Source organism: Nycticebus coucang, chromosome 17, assembly GCF_027406575.1.
Source record: "Nycticebus coucang isolate mNycCou1 chromosome 17, mNycCou1.pri, whole genome shotgun sequence".
NCBI classification, from domain to species: domain Eukaryota; kingdom Metazoa; phylum Chordata; class Mammalia; order Primates; family Lorisidae; genus Nycticebus; species Nycticebus coucang.
In genome coordinates this window covers 65770536-65795345 of record NC_069796.1, presented here as the reverse complement: position 1 = coordinate 65795345, position 24810 = coordinate 65770536, and the positions used below count along the sequence as shown (strand labels likewise).

The window sequence follows — 24810 nt, the reverse complement described above, 5'->3', positions numbered from 1 at the left end:
ACGAATGAATAAAAGATGTATGCTTTAGTATTTAAGTGGATGGGGTTGTGTGCACAGTACTTAATTCTGAATCATAACATGACAGAGAATTAAAGACAAAACATTAGAGTATCATCATTTAGAAGATATTAGATCAAGAAACTTTTTGGAAAAAGTTCAAATCTCCACATGTATCCAAAATTAGGAAAATTAGGGCTGGATTTGTTCCATACTCCATTAAATAGAAGCTTGAGAATGTCATGTATCAAAAGCCAGGAAAACAAGGGAATAGAAGTAATTGATAAGCTGTCTTGTGGGTGCCAAGTATATGATAGTCCCTAAGCCTTGTCCTCAGAATCTTCAAATAGCTATTTTGACTGGCAATTTGGATTCATTTTGTCTGAAGTTTTTCAGGTCAAAAACTCAGGGCCTGATTCAGACCTCAGGTGCCTTTTCCATTTTGATTTCTGTTCACTTTTAACTTTGCTAATCTCTCATTTTATTTGCCAATGTGGTTCACTGGTTATAGTTTCCTATCTGGTCTTCTAGTGGTTTGTTCATGACCACTTGTGTCATTTCTTTTCTTCTTTAAAGACAAGCTTGTAGTATAGGACAAGTTATTTTCCTCTAAGAAGAGTTCTCAAAGTTAGTCTTGGAAGGAGAAGTCATTCTGTGAGCTGTAGAACTGTTAATATCCTTTTCTTGCTGGATAAAGGACATGATTAAGAAAATTTCACATAAAGCTCTCAGCTTCTCCCTTAATTATTTTTCGAAAATTGATACATTTTAACTTAATGCATATTTATTATAAAATTTAAATAATAGACATTACAGAAAATGCAAATTGTTCTTTTTCCTCTACTCCTTAATTTTCCTTCTCCGATAAAATTTAGCTACATTTTTTTCCCACCAGTGTTAGCATCTTTCCTGATCATTAGTTCACTATCTCACAATTGGCTGCCTACTATATGCATGAAATTTCTAGGGACCTTAATTAATTTTTATTGTGGGGACTTAAAAAGTGATTAAAATTCATTGATAAAGATTTAGAGAAGGAGCAATTTTCATTATTGATCTCACTCATGTGATCTGCTCCTTTATATCCTCTCCACAGCCACAGCATCTCCATTCCCCTTCTACCTCACTTCCTCTCTCCTCCTTTTTAAGGAGATCTCTTTTAAGTTTATCTAAGTCTAATTTTAAAGTTAAAGTCAACTTTTGGCTCAGCTCCTGTCCTGTAGCTCAGTGGCTAGGGTGCCAGCCATATACACCAGAGCTGGCAGCTTCGAATCCAGCCCGGGCCTGCCAAACAACACTGACAACTACAGCCAAAAAATAGCCTGGCATTGTGTAGTCCCAGCTACTTGGGAGGCTGAGGCAAAAGAATCATTTAAGCCCAAGAGTTTGAGATTGCTATGAGCTGTGACATGACGGCACTCTGCCCTGGGTGATATAGTGAGACTCTGTCATTAAATAAATAAATAAATAAATAAAGATAAATAAATAAATTTAAAAAATAAAGTTAAAGTCAACTTTTGGATAGAGAAGCTGTTCTAATTAGAAGACTTAAAAAGTATCTTAAAGTTTCACACAAAAATCCTAATTATAGACAACATGCCAATTTGGATGAAAAGAAAATTGTTTTTATTAGTTAACAACATCTTAAGAGTCATGGTCTTGAGGAAAACACCACAGATTCACAGTGGCTTCTTCCCATTAGCACTTGGGCCTTTTCCCATTAGTGTTTGGATTGCTGATTTGCAGCCACATAGACACAGCCCTACTTTCTTCTTATTATTCTTCTGCAACACTTTCACAGAAAATGCTTCTTGGTGTCAAAAATATTATTGTGGGCTTCTTGATATCAAATAGATTACTACAGGATGTAGGTAAAAAAATTAGAAGTGACACAGAGAAAGCCTAGCTTTGGGAAACCTACAGTCTCTAAACTTCCTTGTTCTAGAATTGCGTTGTCCAGTTACTCCAACCCAACTTGTTCCAGTGTTGGTTTTTCTTCCTTATTTGCCTAGGGTTCTATATCTGTTCTAGGTCTTCTTGGCTTTGAGTCATGGCTCAGACATTGTTTCCCATTGACTTAATTTTTTAAAGGAGAATCATAGATTTCATTCACTCAATTATCTTTTGCACATCTATTATGTACAAGGCACTCTTGTAAGGATTTGGGGGGAAAACAGGTAAAGATCCCTGTTCTCATGATGCTTATATTCCAGTAAGGGAGATAGATAGCAAACAATAAATCTGATAAAGATTTAAATTGAATAAAATGTTGGAAAATGATACATGTCATTCGGTTAAAAAATAAAAAGTTAAAGAGGGAATAAGGATTGAGAGTGTAGAAGGGCAGGCAACTTGCAAATTCAAATGTGGTGGCTAGATACTCTTTGAAAAGGTGGCATACAAGAGTGATAAAGTGGGAGATTCGTTTTGTGACTACCAAGTGAAGAAAGAGAATTCAGATGGAGGAAACAGGAGATATGAAGATTTTCAGGTGGGAGGATGCCTGGAACAGGGAAGGAACAGCAAGGAGACCACTGCACCTGGTGGGGAGTAAGGAGGAGAGAGGAGGTAAGTTTGAAGGGGAGTGGAAATGCTGTGGATGTGGAGAGGGTGTAGGGGAGAAGATGACATGAGTGATCTGCTTGAAGTTTCTGTTAAGGAGTCTGCCTTTGATCTGAATAAGGAGGAGACACTCAAGGCAGGATTTTAAATGGAGGAATGCCAGGATCTGACTCACTTTTTCAAGAGCTCACTCTGGCAGCTGTGTTGGAAATGCTTCTTACCTTGTATTATATTTAGTCCTATGCCACATTCTAGAATCTAATTTTTTTGTGTCTACAATCATGTTCACCATTAGTACCTTCACAATAGTTAAAAATATATTGGCTTTTTTGTATTTTCAAATAGTGAATCTATCAGAACAATGATAAAAAACTCTCTTCCATCACCCAAAATATAAACTGACTAATTTAAGAAAACTTAAACTATTCTCACTCTTATATCTGAAATGCCTCAGGCATTTTTTGCAGGTTCTATCCTGTTTTTTACAGTTCATAATTAGCTCCTACTTAGACTTAAGAGTTAATTAATTCTTAACAGTTTTCTCCAACTTAGTTTTAATTGTTAGATTTTGGTTAAGTTAGATTTTTTTTTATAGAAGGGTTCATGTAATAAAATTGTTCATGCCTGTAGCTGCTCTTAATTTAGGTGAAAGTATTATCATATACAAATACAAATCCATTGGCTACCCAAAGGTTCATATTAATAGTTCTAGTCACAGATTCCTTGCCTTTACTGGGGTTAATTTGTTTAACTCTTTGTTCCCTACTTATTTTAATTTATAGTAGGATTTATGTAAAAACTGATTCTTTGAGAATATAAATTAGTTATAACTTATAAATTTAGATACAACTTTATTAAAGCACTATTTAATAAAAATTTCACTTTTTATTACCGGAAACCCTATGTTGAGTTAAATAAAATCACTTAAGATTCAAATTAAAGCAAGTTTAATTTACTGCACCATCTTGTTAGAGAACTATTTCTTATCCTAAAGAAGTAATTACATAGCTGTCAAAAGATAAGTGCTGTAGGATGTTAGTGTTATAAGATCTTATATACCCATCAATACTTTGGACACATGTGTTAAAAATACCTTTGTATATACCAATAACAGTCAAGATTAGAAGCTAATTAAGGACACAACTCCCTTCACCATAGTTTCAAAGAAAATGAAATACCTAGGAATATACCTAACAAAGGAGGTGAAGGACCTCTATAAAGAAAATTATGAAATCCTCAGAAAGGAAATAGCAGAGGATTTGTTAAAAATGGAAGAACATACCATGCTCATGGATGGGAAGAATCAACATTGTTAAAATGTCGTATACTTCCCAAAGCAATCTACTTATTCAATGCCATTCCTATCAAAATACCAACATCATACTTTCAAGATTTGGAAAAAATGATTCTGTGTTTTGTATAGAACCAGAAAAAACTCTGTATAGCTAAGGCTGTTCTTAGTAATAAAAATAAAGCTGGGGGCATCAGCATACCAGATTTTAGTCTGTACTACAAAGCCATAGTGGTCAAGACAGCATGGTACTGGCACAAAAACAGAGACATAGACACTTGGAATCGAATTGAAAACCAAGAAATGAAACTAAGATCTTACAAGCACCTAATCTTCAATAAACCAAACAAGAACATACCTTGGGGGAAAGACTCCCTATTCAATAAATGGTGTTGGAAGAACTGGATGTCTACATGTAAAAGACTGAAACTGGACCCACACCTTTCCCCACTCACAAAAATTGATTCAAGATGGATAAAGGACTTAAATTTAAGGCATGAAACAATAAAAATCCTCCAAGAAAGCATAGGAAAAACAATGGAAGATATTGGCCTGGGGAAAGACTTCATGAAGAAGACTGCCATGGCAATTGAAACAACAACAAAAATAAACAAATGGGACTTCATTAAACTGAAAAGCTTCTGTACAGCTAAGGAGCAACAACCAAAGCAAAGAGACAACCTACACAATGGAAAGGATATTTGCATATTTTCAATCAGACAAAAGCTTGATAACTAGGATCTATAGAGAACTCAAATTAATCCACATGAAAAAGCCAACAATCCCATATATCAATGGGCAAGAGACATGAATAGAACCTTCTCTAAAGATGACAGACAAATGGCTAATGAACATATGAAAAAATGTTCATCGTCTCTATATATTAGAGAAATGCAAATCAAAACCACCCTGAGATATCATCTAACCCCAGTGAGAATGACCCATGTCACAAAATCTCAAAACTGCAGATGCTGGCGTGGATGTGGAGAGAAGGGAACACTTTTACACTGCTGGTGGGACTGCAAACTAGTACAACCTTTCTGGAAGGAAGTATGGAGAAACCTCAGAGCACTGAAACTAGACCTCCCATTTGATCCTGCAATCCCATTACTGGGCATCTACCCAGAAGGAAAAAAATCCTTTTATCATAAGGACACTTGTACTAGACTGTTTATTGCAGCTCAATTTACAATCGCCAAAATGTGGAAACAGCCTAAATGCCCACCAACCCAGGAATGGATTAACAAGCTGTGGTATATGTATACCATGGAATACTATTCAGCTATTAAAAGAAATGGAGACTTTACATCCTTCGTATTAACCCGGATGGAAGTGGAAGACATTATTCTTAGTAAAGCATCACAAGAATGGAGAAGCATGAATCCTATGTACTCAATTTTGATATGAGGACAATTAATGACAATTAAGGTTATGGGTGGGGGGAGGAAAAGCAGAAAGAGGGACGGAGGGAAGGGGGTGGATCCTTGGTGTGTGTCACACTTTATGGGGGCAAGACATGATTGCAAGAGGAACTTTGCCTAACAATTGCAATCAGTGTAACCTGGCATATTGTACCCTCAATGAATCCCCAACTACAAAAAAAAATATATATATATCCAATAAGTAGTTTTTGTTAGAGCTGGGTAAACAGGTGACAGGGAAGTGGTAAGGGGCAGAGTCAGAAATGAATTGTAGCTAGAAACTGTTCCCTAATGGGAATATAGACCATGATGAGGTCCCTGTGTCCTTTTACTGGCCTAGAGCTCATTACCATCTAATTACCATAGCATGGGTAGAGTTACATGAAGAATTCTAGGGAAGATGCCTGCTTAGAAATGGAAACGCTTATATAACCGCTATTTAACCTATTATGTAATTTGTTATATAACCTCAACCTATCCATCACCCCAAAGAGGGGAAACAACAATCAATCTTGCCAGGGGATAGATGGGACAAACTAGTAGGCCTATAAAAGGAGTCTTCTGCTCAGACTGCTAGTCTTTCTTCATTTCTGGAGACCTGCTCCTGTCACTCTGAAATATATTTCACTTTATTTTAATTTGTGCATGTTCCTTCTTTCTTTCTTTCTTTTTTTTATTTTTTGTGTGTGATAAATTGTTTAAGATTGCTTTGTGTTTGTGGTCACTCCATTGACAGCTCAACTCAATGCCAGTAATTATTCTTGACACTAGAAACCAGGGAACCAAAGAACATTCATAGTACTTAGCAACTCTGAACTGCAGTAATTTTTTTTTTTTAGGAGAGTCCATCAAGGAATGAAAATATTCATGTCAGATTCTTCAAAACTTTAAGGATAAGATATGGTCCTATATCTAAATGAAAGAGATTAAGAAAGTGTTGAGTCATGTGAAATAAGAACACAAATTCCAGTTATCAAAGTGGTAAGAAAATAAGTGAACCACAATATCTGTTATCTCATTTTAAGTTCCCTTACCCAGTGGAATAAATCCGGCAAAGAAGAAATTAGAGAAAATGACCGTAAAGCCATTTAGTTTTGTCACTGGTTTTCATGAGAAAATTCAACTTGTTTCTGATGAGAAAATTTCCCAGCACACCTGGTAACTTATTTAACAAATGTTTGCCATGTGCCAATCTTATACTCGATTAAGTACTGAGAAAACAATGGTGAATGAGACATTTGTTTTCAACCTTGAATTCAATATTCTGGATAAAAGAAAGATTGAGATTAGTTAAATAACTGTTCCTTGTAGTAAGTGCCGTGAAGGGAATTAAGTATTTAGGTAATACTTAAAGGGAAGCTATTTTTGATAGGGTGATCAAGAAAGTTTCTCTGTCAAGATGGCATCAGACAAATCCCTAAGCAGGGGTCCTCAAACTGCGGCCCGTGGGCCACATGAGGCGGTGTGATTGTATTTGTTTCCGTTTTGTTTTTTTACTTCAAAATAAGATATGTGCAGTGTGTATAGGAATTTGGTCGTAGTTTTTTTTTTTTTTTTTTTAACTATAGTCTGGCCCTCCAACGGTCTGAGGGACAGTGAATTGGCCCCCTGTTTAAAAAGTTTGAGGACGCCTGCAAGGATGAAAAAGAAAAAAACTGGCCACAGGAAGGGGAGTGGAGTGGGCCAAGAAAAGAGTGGAAACAGCTCACCAGATGGAGCAAGTAGAGAAAGTCTACACAAAACTCCTGTGAGGAAAATGAGGTTGGTCTACTCCAGAATCAGGAGTTCCTGGAGGGAACTGATCAAGTAGAGCCACCCAGGGCAAAGTAGGAGAAAGGCTGATACATTTAGAAAATACAGGGTGTTCATAAAGTTTGTGTCTAATTGTTTTAAATTGCACGTGAACTTTATGGCCACTCTTATATGATACTATACTAAATATTACACATCTTTTCTGCTCTATTCTCTTTTATATAAATATATGTGTGTATGTGTGTGTGTATGTACATATGTATGTATCTGTAGGCAAGCCTTGGTGCAGGACTACATTAAAATTTAAATTGTCTCTCAGGAGTGCTTTCTAGCTCTTTTCTAATATGACTTGACCCTATTTGCAGGTCCCGTTTTACCCTCCTGCCTTCTAGCTTCTCATCGGAGCTATGACCAATTTAGTTCCACACTCATTCCTTTTACTAGATTTTTCCTCTTTATTTAACCTTCAGAGATAGTGGTTGTATTGAAATGTTGCACCAGTTTCATATAATCTAATAAAAAAACCTAGAAAAGTTTTTAAGGAATATTTATTGGAATAATGCCCCCTGTCACTACCACCAGCACCTATTTGTAGATAACAAGCAAAGAGAGGGAAAAACAGTTTCTTCAAGTTCTAATGACTAGTTAGGGTCACGCAGGGTCCTAAATTCATGTGAGCTGATACCAGCTTCTCTGTTTTAAAAATCATCAGAATTCTCCTTATTCAGTTCTTATGTCTGAAGTAACTTTTGACAAATTAACTTAGAGTAGGGGTTATGTTATATTGAAACTGAGATATTCTAAAACATTTGGTTTTATAAGCTCTGCTATAAATTAAATTCCTCTTCTATATGCAAAAGGGATGCTTTTAGAACTTAAATAAAATCATCATATTTTAAAGCTAGAAGTACATTAGAGATCAATCCCAATTGAGGCTTAAACAAATTATGTATTTTCCCCCAAGGTCATGCAACTTACTGGAACAAAAGGCCAAGCTTGACATTTTTCTAGTTTCCTCACTATCCTTTTGCAGTAACAAACGCTGTGCAGTGTGTGAGGTAAATTTTCTAATGCTGCTCTGAGCATAAATTACTGATGATTCATTGTCAGATGTTTAATCTTACTTTATCAGCCCTTTCAGAATATTAATTTTCTTTTCAATTGGTGTCTTGATATAGGATTTCAGAGTTTATATAAAATAAGTCACTTTTCCTACTAGAACACCTAAAACCTCTATGGATTACTTTTGTCAAAATATTTAGGATTTAGTTACTGATCACTTGCTCTGTGACCAGTTCAGATAATAAAAGCATTAAACATCAGCTCCTTTGCAAAGTGTTCTTTGTACTGGTAAGAGAATACATAGGAAAGAATATAAAAAAATCAGTTATTTAACTCTTTGATACAGACTATAAAGAGTAGGGTAGATTAAAGTTAGACTCACATGAGCTAAGTAAGACATTAGAGAAATCAGAACTGAAAATGGTTGTAAAAATGGTCTTTTGGATAAAAAGAAGTGATGATTCTTATACATTTAGATTAGCAGCTTTAATTGTCATGAATTGTGTTAATATTTAAATGGTTGGTTCAGTTTGTTGCATATCCACCTATCACATTTCAATGATTCCTTGTGGCTTAAATATTACCGGACCATATGTCTAGTCAGCTCACTCATCAAAAATGACTTTAAATTAAAATATCACCAAATCTAACATGAAAAGTGGAAAGTTTTTTTTTTAAACATCATGTGTAATCAGACAACTCCCTTATAAATCTGTCAGTCTTATGAATCTATATTTTATCTAAACCTGGTCTGATTTTAAAGCTCAATTCTTATGAGGTTCTTCACTACCTTTATGAAGTTAGTCTGTACTGAATATTCCTTCTTTTTGCTTATAAAAGGCCAATGAGGTGTAATAGAAAGTATGCATGTTGGCAACCAGTGTTGTGATGTGGGCAAATCACTTAAAATCTTATATAATCTTTTAAGGGGTTCTACCAAACATTTCTTAAGAAACTTTGCATGTTTAAAGAGCCATACATATGATACCATGTCTGTCTCTATCTGCACAACTCTACAGTTTTAGCTGCTTAATTAAAAACAAAAATTTATTTATGAGCTCTTATCCTCTCTCTCTTTTAGGAATTTGACCGGTAGCTATAAGAAACAATTCCCTGGCAACAGTTCAGCACATCTATGTGTTTTAGACACTTGAGGTACTGAAGCATATACATTTCCACAAACCGTAACATCTAAAAAAAAATTTACATACAATTTATCATAGCTTAAAAATAGATTTATGGTGATTTTTAATGGAAGTGGCTGTAAAAGCAGTGAACCAAAACCTTTTTACTTACATGAGAAGCCTAACCCAAAAAAAGAAAGTGCTTGTGCTGGGCATGCTGTATGAGATTTGACAATTAAGTTCATGAACTCATCCTAGAAAAAGTGCTACACACCTCATTGCTGAATCTTACTGTAGTAAACTTTGAAATACTCCCATTTGGAGGCTATACACTGATGCCAGAACCCGGTCCATCCTTTAAAACAATTTTGGAACTTTTTTTTTTGGATTGGCCATCAGAGCTGTTGTTATATGAAAATATGATGATTAAGTTCTGAAAGTATTCCAGAAAAAGTGCTTTGTTTCTTTTTTTGAGACAGAGTCTCACTTTGTTGCCCACAATAGAGTACTATCGCATCAGCTCACAGCAATCTCAAACTCTTGGGCTGAAGCAATTCTCTTGCCTCAGCCTCCCAAGTAGCTGGGACTTCATCACCTGCCACAATACCCTTGTAGAGACAGGGTCATACTCTTGCTCAGGCTGGTCTCGAACTTGTGAGCCCAGGCAATCCACCCGCCTTGGCCTCCCAATTGCTGGGATTACCAGCATAAGCCATAATCCTGGCCTCTAGAAAAAGTGTTGTGAAAGGTAGACAAGGAGTTGATACACAGTCTCCCCATGGGAGTACTTCAAAGGTGACCATGATATTTAGCAATGAGGTATGTAGCACTTTTTCTAGGACGAGTTCTCAAACTTAATTGTCAGACCTATACATGTATAAAGAGAGGTTTTGAAACTTATGAATGCTGCTGGTGATGATGGTTACATGAAAATATACATGAGATAAAATTTCACAGAACTACACACATGCACATACAATGAGGACACGCCAAAACAGATAAAATCTAAATGAATCTTTTATGAACATCAGTTTCCTGGTTTTAATAATATAGTATGGTTGGGTAAAATGTTAATACAGTAGAAGCTGAGTGAAGGTTATACAGGAACTCCCTGTACTATATTTGCAACTTCTTGTGAGTCTAAAATTACTCCAATATAGAAGATTTTTTTAAAAGAACTTGAATGTAGATAAAGAAATTTAACTTTCAAAGTACCTTCAATAAACTCGACTAGAATTAATTTAATTCCACTACCTTCTATATCTTTTCAGTTATTTTATACCCACTACTATTTTTAGGATGAGGAGATATGAGAAACTGAGGAACTAGTAAACAAATCTGATATTAGCTCACCTTCTCCTTCTTCTGCCGAGAACTTGCCAAGGGGTATCTAATTATGTGATTGTGTGTAATAATGAGAACAGGAAAAGTTTTGGAGTCAGATGATTTGGGATTAACTCCCAATTTGAATTGTCTCAGTTTCCCCATTTGGAAAAATGGGTATGATAGCAATACCAATCTCACTGGGCTATTATATTCGTTAAATAAGGTACTACATGAAAAATCCTCTAAGAGGTGTTTGGCACGTAGCAAACTCATTTTACAAAGGAATAAGAGATGAAGTTTCACTCTCCTGAATGGGCTGGGGAAGGCATACAAAGGACTGGCAGAAGTGGCTGTGAAGTGCCTGTGTGAGCTATTGTTGGAGCTACCTCATTTTAATTTCCACAACAACATCATTGAGGCATCTTTACTGCCTCACTTGATTGTCCCACTTATGAATGACATGTCAAAATTCATATCCAAAATGTGTTGTGAGGCAGTAAAGAAACTCTTTAAACAAGATAAATTAGGTCAAGCTTCTCTGTAATTAAAGTAATTTCTGGTTTTGTGAAGGGCAAAAATTATGAAGTTAGACCAGAGATGTTAAAAACATTTTTGTGCCTAAGAATCAAGGAAGTAGACGTGAAAAAAGATACAGAAGACGTTAATAAACCAAAAACGTTTATGACTTTTAAGGAAAAGAAAAGACTCTATCAACAATGCAGAGAAAGTGGAAAAAAGCAGAAGAGAAACTAGAACAAGAGCTACGGGAGGCAGAAGCTTCAGAGAGTAATGAGAAAAAGCTTAAATTGCACACGGAGACTCTGAATATTATGTTTATAACCTACTTCAGAATATTGAATAAGGCCCAGAGGTCACCTTCTGCCAGCAGTTGTAGAAGATTTGCCAAGTTTGCTCACCTTATAAATGTGGAGTTTTTGATTATTTATTAGTAGTTCTTCATATTCTCATTGAATCTCGAGACCTAAGCTATCAGGAAAGTCTTCACTGTGTCCAGACTGTTTTTCATATTCTTTCTGGACAAGATGATGTTCTGAATATTGAGCCAATGAAATTCTATACACATGTCTACAAAACACTGTTCAAGTTACATGCAGGTGCTAACCATGAAGGTGTTGCGATTGTACTCCAGTACCTTGATGTCATGCTGACTAAGCGCAGAAAGCAAGTTTCTCAGCAGCGAGCCTTTGCCTTCATCAAGCACCTTTGTACCCTAGCTCTTCATGTTCTTCCATTCAAGCATTGGCATTTTAGCAACTACCAGAATATTAATGCATACTCTCCCAAAACACATTTGTTGCTTGACAATGAATCTCAGGGAAGTGGAGTTTTCCTCCCTGAGCCAGATGAGCCTGCGTACTATAATGCCCAGACACTGCTCTGTGGGAATTGCATGCACTTCAGAGACATTATCATCCCATAGTGCAGAAATTTGCATCTCACCTGATTGCTGGAGCCCCTTCTGAAGGCTTCTGAAGCCATCAAACCAGAGTCGAGTTGAATGGAGATCAGCTGCTGAACTGTTTGAGGCCTATTGCATGGCAGCAATGACATTTAATCCTCCTATTCAATCTTTAGCCTCCAAAATGAAAGGTAAAATTTTACAAGGGGACTCCTTTTTGAATGAAGATTTAAATCAGTCAAAAGACATTGCGATGAAGTTGTTACTCAGTTGCCTTTGGATTTCACCAAATGTTTGGAAACATCACTACAATTATAGAAGAATGATGAGTCAGTGGATATTCTTGTGTATGTGTGTGTGCAGATACACAAAAAGATAAGTTGTTAACTTAGGACCTTTTCTTTTTATACAAAGAAAACTTCCTATGAATGATTAGGAAGGGGAGGAAGAATTATCCTTTGTATAGTAGAGGGCTCTGCCCCAGTTCTAAAAATGTTACTTCATTAAAGAGATTGAAAGCTGTTCCCCTACCCCAATAGTTGGAAATTTCCGTCATTACCCTGCTGCTTTTTTTAAACTTCATGTACATAGTAAGTTATAGTTAAAAAAAGTCTTTGGACTGGATCTTACTGAAATGCAGTTGATATATTAAAATTATGGCATAGAGCACAGAAAAATCAAGATCATGAGATCATGAGAATACTTTTCACCATTTAATATTCTTTATAACTAAGTACTCTTTAAAACTTAATATTATTTTATTACAATACTAAAAAAGTTTGGCTTATTTCCACCTTTCTTTTTCTCTCTTTTCCTCCTTTCTGTGTATACAATTTGGTATTGAACAAGGTAGTAATGTTCCTGTGTGATTCAGGGTGGTCAGTGGTAGGTGATGTTGGAGGAGCTAAAATTACTCTAGACCATTTGTCTCAGTGTGTTACTTAAAAATAATATTTTAAAAATAATTGTACATCAAATGTTTGAAAAACATTGCCTAGGACACTTCCCTAGTTACATTTAAACTGAGTCAAAAATTCAGAATAAACCACCTTGCTTCTCACGATGAGTTTTAAAGCTTAGATTATAGCTTAGATTATTAGCTTCAGGAAAAAAACATATAAGACAATCAGTAACACTAGGGACAAATGCAGAAACAAAGAAGTATTTTCCCATTTTTAAATTGTGTGGACTAATCTTTTCGATGTCAAAACTTAGACAATTTCCTGAATATTTTTAAATTGAAAACTCACCTTTAAGATTCTGCCATAGGCAGAAGAGTAGTCACATTTCACTGAAAATAGTCAAAGTGCAACTGAAAATGGAAGGGCAATTAACACCACTACCCTTATTCAAATGATGCCACGAGGTATGGAAGCCCACCACGTGGAAAGTGTCATCAAACAGGACTCTTTTTTGGGAGTTTGTATTTCCACAGAGAGAACAAGGACAATTTAGGAGAAATGTCTGATACTGTTTTTGACTTAGGCTTTTGGAAATTGCCATTTCTTTTTCAGCTGCCTTCTCGGTTCACATTTAAATTTGACCCCTTAGAGGCAGTGTTGAATGTCCTTGGTCTCGTACCATTTCAGATTTATGTCACACATTTTCAGGGTTTTAAACAATATTCATACTTTCTCAGCATGAGCATTTGCTCTGTGAAAGATTGTATTTATATGGGATAAATGGTGGTCTGAAGGGACTCACTATTTTAGAAGAAGACACAGAAACTGAATTTAAATATGTGTAGGTAATGCTGCTTAAACATATACTTATATCAAACGGCAGTTCTCAAAATTTATTTAGTGGCTTTCAAAATTTTTTAGTGGCAAACGACCCTATGGACCAAATGCCATATTCCTGTATTTATCAGTCAGAATACAAGCAATTCCCTCTGAAATCTCAAAGCAAATACTGAGTGAAAGTAATTTTGGTGAAACATCAGTGAACAGCTGATTCCTATGTGTTGATACTGCAAGTAAATTATTCAGAGATCCAGATTATCCAGAGAAAGGTGATGAAGCACCAGTCACATATAAAGGACAGTTCAACAATAGGACGGTTGCTGGTTCGTTTGTTTTTTCAGACTATCACTTAGCTGGGCTTGGACAGAAAATGTTGGTCTAAGTTTGATAATGCCAACTCTGGCTTGGATCAAGCTGGATTTCATTCAATGAACCCTCTAATCAGGCACCAAGCATGGCCACAGTCACACAGCAGTTAAAGATAAAAGCATTAGAGACCAGTGCAGCTACTCACCATAAACTCATGGGCCAAAAAATTCCATGTACAGGGAGAAACTCTCCAGGTCAGAGGAATGCTAAGCTGCAGGCCCACTGCAAGGTGAGATGCCAGCACTCGAAAGGGTCCACGGACCAATGTAGAAGATACTAAAGCAGTGGTTCTCAAACTCTAGCATCAGAATAAATTAGAGAGTTGTTAAAGCACAAGTTACCATACACTCATACTCAGCGTATCTGATTCTATAGACCTGTGGCAGGACTTGAGAACAGCATTTATTCTTTTTTTCTTTCTAATAATTATGAGTACATAATAATTATATGTATTTATGGGGTACATGTGATGTTTTGATACAATGTGTAATGATTAAATCAGAGTCTCCATCACCTCAAGCATTTATCATTTCTTCGTGTTAGAAATATCCCAATTCTACTCTTTTGGTTATTATAAAATGTATACTAAATTGTACTGAGTATACAGTTAACTACAGTGACCTGTCATGTTACCGACACTGGATCAGATTCATTCTAACTGTATTTATAACAAGTGCCCTGGTAATGCCAGTATTGCTGGTCCTGGGAATATATGTTGAAAACCACAGTGCAAGATATATTTATGTTTTCTTTCTTACTCTGATATCAAGTCTACAATTTGAATGTGGCTTGCTAGAACTGTATGGTATTAAAGTTTAACTAATGTGTACATTATTGAAAATGACAGTACATTCACATTGGTCCTACAGAATTAAGTGCTTATCTGGATAATTCAGAGCAAGCTTTCTCCTCTATCAATTATAGAAGCACAGTCTAGTGGTTTAATAAGCAGAATTTAGAAATGCTATTGACCATGACAGTTTTTTTGGAATATAAATAGAAGACTTTTACAGTCTTTACTCATGAATATTGATTTGCAGCAAAAACTTTAGAAGGTCAACCAACTTGTCATTGAATCCATTATTATGGTAAATGTAGATGAGTGTACTTGGAGGGGCAGCACTTCATGTACTGAAAATTGTACAGTTTAATGTTCTCTTTGCTAACTAAAACAAGGCCAGGTCTTGTAATTTGCATTTGATATGGTGGCTATGAAGCCCTATTCTAGTAAGGGAATTAAAATAAAATTTTAGCCTCAATGTTAAAAATAATTAGCAAATATTTACTGGTAAAAGCATTTTATCTGAAAGAGAACTCAATTTAAAAAAAATTTCTGTGAGCAAACTGTTTTTAAGGTTGAACTTTTTCTGAAGAGGATTAAAATCTATCTTAAAAAATAAATTAAATTTAAACCTGTTTTTTGAAAATGTGAAAAATGACTTGAAAGTATATTTCAGTAAGCAAGGGCTTTAGGGTATCTAATACCCTCAAATGACATAGATTCAAGTATCACTTTCAGGATTTCTCAGAGTGTTTCTTAAATTCATTTTTAATTAAATTTTTAAATCATCTAAGCACACAATGTCTTTCTTTGAGTTATTATTAGTATAAATTAAAAATTCAGAAGTTCCTTGAGATTTCCAATTAAAGGTTCAAACAACAACAGTCCAATTTGTAGAGGTATTCAGAACAACTTGCAAAGAAACAACAAACCCCTTAGCTATTAGAATTAATTCTTTCAAAAGGCAAACATTCAGAAATAAAAACTTGAGAATTTTATGGTTTAAACACATTCTTTAAATGTGCAATTTAAACTGATTTTGGCAAAATCTCAAAGGTCTTCAAAAAATGTTGAACTCTTATGTAAATTTCAAGGCATGGTCCATGAATTTCTCCCCACCCCTAACCAGAATGAAATTCCACAGAATGAACACATTTCCCTAAAATGTAGGAAAAAAAATCATAATAGTAATATGTAAAATAAAAGTCAAAAATAAACCCACTTACCTTGTGTGTGATAACCATGAAATTCATTAAAAATGATTTGTGTTTTTTCTAAGACAGTGGGAAGTCTAAGTAAAATGATCAATATTTTCACATAATCTTAGCCAAAAGGCTGAGAAGCAATGATCAATATTTTCGTATTTTATCCCAGTTAGTTAAAGTGGGAGTTATTTTTCATATGGAATAATAGAAATAAGATTTATTTAATGTTTCATTTATTTACAAATAAATGTCCAATGAGTGTATACTATGTATCAACCACTGTTTAAAGCTGGGGATAAAGTATTAACAAGAATAGCCATGATCTCTGCCCTTGGAAAATATATATCACAGAGGGATGGCAACCAATAAACGAGTAAAAAAGAAATAAATTAATAATTATAAATTATGATAAAACCCTAGCCTCCAGAGTAGCTGGAACTGTAGGCACACACCACCATACCTTGCCTATCAAATTTTTACTAATACATTTATCTTTCACTTAAAACATCTTACGTATCACTGTTTACATGAAATACATGGTGGTAAAACAGGAGTCTTATAGTCTGCTCATCCCCTATACCACAGAAGAGAGAAATCAGAGGCACATCACTGATAACCTGACCTTTCTGAGATTCTGTTCCTGCATATTAATCCAAACTTAGCTTCCATTAATTGTCCTATTTCCTATCCTTTTCCACTAGAAGGATTCTTTCCTCTCCTCCCCACCCAGGGTATAAAGGTTGTATTTTTTTTAATAAATTATTTTAAAAATTTGTAATATTATGACATGCACATTATAAAAATAAGCATAAAGAAGTATATAAATGTTAAACTCATTTTACACTTGCTAGTGAGAATTATTAATAATTTTATATTCTTCTTGGTTTATTATGTTGATATAGCACATATATCCTGATGATATACAATCAATTATATGTACATAATGTATCCATTTTATTGAATTAGATTACGCTAGATCATAGCATGATTAACAACCTCCAAAATGTAGTTTTCTTTTTTTTTTTTTATTCACACATGTCATAGATTGGTAGGCAGGAACGATCTACTCTTTGCAGTCCCTTGGAAACCCATGCTAGTCATAAAAAAGAGCTCTTACTGTCATAAGTCAGCAAGTAAGTGTGTTGGCCTAGCAGGGACTCAAGTAACTTCCACTCACAACTCATTGCCTGTTTCCACCCAGCTACAGGAGACTAGGAACTCTAATTCTACCATAAGATCAGACACAGAAATTTAGGAAGTATTTGTAGAGAACATTCCTAGCGATGACTACAAAATTCCTTTATTTACTTTTTCATTCAAGAATGTGCATGAACACCTATTCTCACATTGGATACATATATTTTTATTATTTTATTTTTTATGAACACATTAAAATACAATAAGATACACCTATCTTAAAGGCAGTCAGTTTCATTGTTCTTATTGTACTTACTAAAGAAGACTTATGTGGAAAATTTGTGTAATTCTGAATGTTTAGAGACTCACTCAAATCAAATAAAAATTCATTTGGTTGTTATGCGTAAGGGAACCACCTCAAAATCAATGAAGGAAAGTATATGCAAATTAAAATGACACTGAATATAAATGTAAGAATATATTGATACCAGGTATAGTTTTAGCTAGTGGGGATATAAATAAATAAATAAAAATAATGGGTTTCACAAAGATATTTAATCTCTGAAATACTTTGCTGTACTAATCAGCTTTTTCTGCACCAAAAATAATCATATTCACACAGTAGAATGTAACAATGCATATTAATTTATTATTCTTGTTATTAAGCTGCAAAAAGGCTTTAATTCTGATGGTGTCACTTGGGCTTTGTGTGTCTTTTCATTCAGAATCCAAGATGAAGGAATTTCCAGCATACTTTCTGAACCATGTAGTTCCCATGATGAATTTGTCAGAGTAAAAGGCTCAGCACCAAATTACCCAATTGCCTTTCAAAGCTTCTTCCCAAATGCAGCTAACGTTACATTTGCTCATATTCCATTGGTGGGAAAACAAGTTATATGATCTAGCCTGAAATCAATGGAATGGAGCAAGGAATTGTAGTCTACCTACCTGTAAAGAAGCATGGAAAGGGTGTAGAGGAAGCATATAATTGTAAATACATAATAAAATCTGCCACACTAATAAATATTGGCCCAGCGTCCACTGCTCTTTGCTGTATTTAACGTTACAGTTTCAGCCCTCACATAAGGATTCACTTCCACAGGGCTTCTATTTGCTCTCCACAGAGATCAGCACCCTATCAAGCATCACAGACATTGAAAGACCAATTTTAGTTGAAGTTTACACATGATTTATTCATTTATTCATTTATTCAATCCCCTACTTATTCACTGATGAGAAATATTTGATGAGTGTTTCCTATGTGCCAGACACTGATCTAGGCACTAGAAATTCAGTTGACACGCTCATGGAGGGGAAGATATCAAATTTGAAAAATGAATAATTAAAAATATACCAGACAATACTATATACTATAGAAGGAAATGAAGATGAAAAAGGGTCTGGAGGGCAGTGAGAGGGGAAGGCTATAGCTGTTTTAGTCAGGGAAATCAAGGGGACTTGAATGAAGTAAAAATTGAATAAAATGGGGGAGCAAGAGATGTGACTACCTCGAAGATATGTAGAGGGAAGGGCAAGTGGAAAAGTCTGGTTGATCATGCTTATATTATGTTTAAGGGAGAACAAGAAGTATGTTTGGAATAGAGTAAAGGGAGAGAAAGCAGAACCTATGTCAGAGAGTAGTGAAATGTAAAACACTGAGTAACTTGCAAGCCCTGGTAAGAAATGGAATTTCTTTTTGAACAATAAAGGAAGTCATTAGAAAGTCTGGGCAGATCATATTGCCCTACTAAGAATAGTTTTATTTATTTCCTCATTTATTTATTACTTTAATTGACACAGAGTAAATATTTATATGATAACATAAAATGTTTTGAGATATGCATCTTTTATGTTTACCTGGATGGAGCTGGAACATATTCTTCTTAGTAAAGTGTCTCAAGAATGGGGAAAAAAGTATACAATGTACTCAATACTATTATGAAACCAATATATAGTCACTTACATATTCATATGAATGATAAAACACAAATATAGCCCACAAGAAGGAGGGGAGAGGAGGAGGGAGGGAGGGTATTTGGTGGGATCTCACTTAATGTACACAATGCAAGTGTACATTTCAAAACAACTGAGAGTATAGTATAAATGTTTTATCACAAAAAAATAAGTAAATCAGTTTTACTTAAGCATTCCACATTGTATATCAAATTATCACATTGTACCTCATAAATGTATATAGTTATGATTTAATAAAAATTAAAAATGTTTTGAGATATGTATTTATATATGTATTATATGTATATGCGTTTACGTATGTGTATACAAAGTATAATGCTCAAATCAGAGTAGTTAGCATTTCTATCATCAAACTCTTCTTTTCTAGCTAGTTTGAATACATAGGACATTTAACAATTCAATAGCGAAAAATAAATAAATAAATAAAAGCAATACAAATAATCAGATTAAAAAATAGGCTAAAGACCTGTGCAGACATCTTTCAAAATAAGACATACTACGACCAACAAGTGTATGAACAAAACTTCAGTATCACTAATTATCTGGAAAACACAAATCAAAACCACAATTAGATATCACTTTTATCATCTCACCCCAGTTAGAATGGCTATTATCAGAAAGTTAAAAGATAACAAATGCTGGCAAAGGTGTGATGAAAGGGAAACTCTCATGCATTGTTGAAAGGAATGCAAATTTTTTTGCTTGAAAATGATATATTCTATTTCCAGGAACTTGTTCAATACTTTTCTTAAATGTATTGGTGTGTTCTTCTATTGTCATTTGAAGTTTGATCATATTGTTATCCTTCTTCCCCAGAAGCTTTAATATCCTTCGAATATTAGAGCTTGTTTTGCTTGTTCATTTGAAGCTTGTGGTGACTCTTCTTTGGATACCAGCTGCTGGGTTCTTTAAGTGATGGCAACCCATAAGTGTTCAGTGGGCATCACTGTACTCTGTTCAGGGGGGCTGATGTCATGGCCTAGTCAAATGCACAAGGTGGTCTCAAGTCAATTCATTAGCAATTACTTAGTGGTTGGGCTTTAAGAACAGGTCTGCTCTAGTGATTTAGTTTCTGTCTTAGGCCTTTCTGATGCTGTTCTCCAGATTACCTCTGTTCCAGAGGAACTGTCTGTCTCCTAGTAACTGCTTCTCAGCACAAGTGGCCAGGTGAGAACTGAGAGGCTAACCAGGCTCTGCTTTATTTAGCAACCATCTTCCAATAACCCCTTGACTGCTGAAACAGCATTGAATTTCCATGGACTTTTCCTAACTAATATTTCTCATTCAACGATACCAAAAATGCCTCTGCAAATGTCACATTTATTTTACATGGTTATTTTACAACCATGTAGAAGTAACATAATAATTAAAAAAACAAAATATCTGCTATATCATTTGCTTCTAGTTTAATTACTACTAAAATTATGTTAATTCCTTGAAAATAACCAGTTTGATGCTGAGTTTACAAATGACCCTGCAGTGTTTTCCTACTCTGCCACTGGTATCGCTCTGGAGGGGATTTGTTCTTGTAAAAATGGAGAGTCACGCCATGTGACTTACTCAAAAAAGCATAAAAGGAAGCAAAGCATTTACAGCACTCAGGAGCAAGGTGCTAATGAGCAAACCTGCCAGGGCTGAAATCTCATGAACCACGGTCAGTGAACTCAATTCAATTACAAAATAGAAACAATTGTAAGAACAATAGAAGCATGAATATTCAACTTTAGAAGCTAGGAAATGGCAGATGAAAACTTTGAAGACAGACAAATGCATAGCACTTATTTTTGTCTCTTCAAAGTTGTGACAAATTGCAAAGCAAGGATTTCTTTTATATAAAATTCATTTCACTGTGGAAAATTTAAGAAAAAATGAGAAAAATATGAAGGCAGTGACAAAATACATGTACTATAGATTGGTTCAGAAAAATATTACTGTCAATAGTTCAGAAGGTTTCTTTCCAGTCTTTTTTTCTACATATACACACATATGCATATTTGTTCTTGTGTGTGTGTATATGTATATATACACACATGAGCATGTATGTGTCTATCCATCCACTATCTGCTTTATACATATACATTTATATTTACTCATTTGGCATTTTCTGAACTATTTTGTATAGTAAGCTTTTCATTTCAAACTATATCCTTACTATTCTTTAATGAACATAAATACTTACTTACTCTATACAAAAATTATTAAAACATGGATGGAGGCAAAATCCCTAAGGTAGAAAAAAACGAAGTATGTTGGCCGTACACTCAGAATTGTCCTTCAAGTGTCTGTACTAGAAAGCCTCATCTGCACAGCCATGTGTTTAGTGTGAAATAATACAGTAGCTTAGTTTGTTTTTTTGTTTCTTTGAGACAGTCTCACTATGTCGCCCTGGGTAGAGTGCCGTGGCATCACAGGTTACAGCAACCTCCAACTCCTGGGCTTAAGTGATTCTCTTGCCTCAGCCTCCCAAGTAGCTGGGACTACAGGCACCTACCACAATGCCTGCCTGTTTTCTTTTTTGTTGTAATTGTCATTGTTGTTTGGCAGGCCTGGGTTGGGTTTGAACCCGCCAGCTCTTGTGTATGTGGCTGACGCCCTAGCCACTGAGTTACAAGTGCAGAGTCAGTTTGTTGGTTTGTTGTTGAAATGGCTTATTCTGATGGTGAGTCTGTCCATATGAATTGCTAACTACATAAGGTCAACATTTACAAGTATCCAGAACAATACATCCCCTGAATCATGAACATGTTTATTTTTAAGCTAAAATGGAGTTCATAAAATAAGTTATTTTTATGGCACTAGTAAATTTATACCTTTTTCTTAAAACATTGTGGTTTATTTTCTTATTCTAAATAGCAGTTTTTACGTATATTTTTTTTACATTTAAAATTAAGAGATTGAATAATTTCTTCCATTTTATTACAAGAAAAATTAAGGCCTTAATTATATGTTATGAATATTTATCTCCAAATGTGAAGGTAGTCCGTGTAGTTGTGCTAAAATTTTCAACTATTGTTTTTTTCTATGCCAGTATGTTTTATTTTCTTAATTCCTGAGGGAACTTGTTAGACAAATTGAAGGTTATATTGTAAAAACAGCTCCACAGTAACTAAGGATATACTTTTCAACATGTTAGCTAATATTCACTCTGTATAATATTTCTTTCTCAATAAAATGGTGGTTCTATTATTTATAGAAATATGCAGAGTTCTAATTTTATTTTGCTTAATTTTATTTTTGCTTGACAAAAATGAATATATTCAAGTGGTGAATCCATATAAATGTGAGAGACTATATCTTTAAATCTATTTTATTAATGCTGTGACATCAATATAATGAAGTTTATTTCAAAGATCTAGAGGACAAGTTTTGAGACAGATATTTTAAAAATGTAGTCATCCAGTTTACTTAACTATTTTGTGCTAAAAGCACAATTTTCAAAAAATAAACTCATGGCTTTAAAAATATGAAACGAACATATGTCAAAAGATTTTAATTAATTCATTAATTAGTAAGATGTTAAAACTAGTTTAAAGAAGAACTTGGAAAGTTCCTATACCTATATGAGTAAGAACATACATAGGAACTTGCTAATAAATTCAAAATTCTTAATATCATGTAAGACATAAAATATCATGTTTGTTATCTTATTTTACAAGGCATAAATCAATTGGATATCTACCTGACAAAATTCATTTGCATTGTGATGAGTAAGAATAATTTATGTTCTTATCAGACTTCTTCAAGTTACTTTCTGCCATTAGAGAGATGTAAAATAGCAAACTCAGTAGAAAGTCAGACCAAGATGTTCCTCTTATAGAATCCAGGGTATCCATTAGACAATGTGAAACAATCATGAAAGATATTCAATAGTCTGTCTTGCCCTTTTCTAGCTTTGGGATAATTTTTCCATTTATGATTTAATTCTGCTTTAAAGAAATGATTTTGAATAAACTAGTTTTCCAGATTTTCTTCTTAAGGTAGAATAACAACAACAACAAAAAGATAAGAGAACTTTTTTTTTTTTTGGCTGGGGCTGGATTTGAACCCACCACCTCTGGCATATGGGACCAGCGCCCTACTCCTTGAGCCACAGGCGCCGCCCAAGAGAACTTTTTTTTATAAAGAAAATTAAGTCTGCCTACTTGGGTTCATTGAGCAAATGCAGACAAACTGGAGTGAAATATGTTTGTGTGCATATGTGTATGGTGGGGAGGTGAGATATGTTTAGTGTAGAAAAATGACTCTTAACCCCAACTCTGAATAATTTTGAATTTCATAGACTTCCTCAGTAAAATATTCAAGCTTCTAATCACCAAATTAACAACCAATTATTGGGCTGCAATATGATTTGTAGGCTCCTACCTTTCTGATACACAACTTTGAGGGGATGAGAAACTTCCATTTCAAACAAAATAGAAGCTATTGTGTTACAATATTTACTTCTTTTTTTCCTTCCTATTTTTGAAATAAACTAACATTACATGTGCCCTTGAGCAGTGCTCCTATTACCTTTGCTAAAATTAAGCCTATATTACAAATATAGGACTTTGTGCATTTGTTTTTGCCTCTCTCTCCAGTCACTTTAAAGGCCCCTTGTTAAAAAGCACACTTAGGTCTTCCTATTGACCCCTCCATCTATGAAAAAAATAAAACAACAGTAAGCCTACACTCACATTTAACACCTTTACCTAGACTCCATTTATTTACTCTCTTCTACTCTGCTGGAACTTCCAGATCCATTAGTTTTCCCACATCATCATTTTATTTCAACTGAACAGCCCATGAACACCTAGTTTGTATTCCTCTTACTCAGAAAGTCTTCTTTCAAACTCCAGTGGCTTATTTTCCATTTGCTACATCCACTGGTCTGTTTTAATTTCATCTTTGACCTTTCTTCAGTTTTTTTGTTGTTTTTTTTTTTTTACCTGGGGCTGGTTTTGAACCCACCACCTCTGGCATATGGGGCCAGCACCCTACTCCTTTGAGCCACAGGTGCTGCCACTTTTCTTCAGTTTTTTTAATCTTGCACAATCCTCCTGCCTTTCCTTCTTGGAGGAATCTTCCTGGCTCTCAGAAAATCATTAAATTTCACTACCCGTCTTCTCCTCACCTCCATGCCCATAGCTTTCCTCTGACTTTTGACCGCTCCTCATTCTCTTTCATTCCTTGATATCTTTGGTTCTTTTTTTTTTTTCTTTTTCCCTCGTCCTCTCCTTGAGTGATAACATTTACTCCCAAGATTTCAAGTACCATCTAGAACTGTTTATTCTAACAACATCTCCTGCACCCGACCCCTCTCCTTCTGTATTTGTAGCCCAAACCAACTGAATTTGTAATTCAAACTTAAAATATCAAAAATAGAATTCACTACCTTCTTTCCTTCTATTTCCTATCTTGATTATTGGCATTATCACTTTAAATCTATGCCAGAAAGATTAGTGCCAGCCTTAACTTCTGCCTTGCCCTTCATTTCCCAATGTAATGATTATAATGCTTATTGATTAACTTTGTTAATGTTATTCCTATTCTAACTGAATCTGTGTTCAATTTCTTAATGGTTGTCTTAACCATTAAAAACGTGACAACAAATAAATCTTTAATTATGCTAGCCACATTGTCCTTTGAAAGAAACTATGACAGAAGAAAC

General features: G+C 34.7%; 1 pseudogene; it reads left to right on the top strand.

Moving 5' to 3' along the window:
• The first annotated feature begins 2496 nt into the window (after window positions 1–2496).
• Window positions 2497–12273, top strand: LOC128568560 (nucleolar complex protein 3 homolog; annotated as a pseudogene).
• Window positions 12274–24810: the final 12537 nt, after the last annotated feature.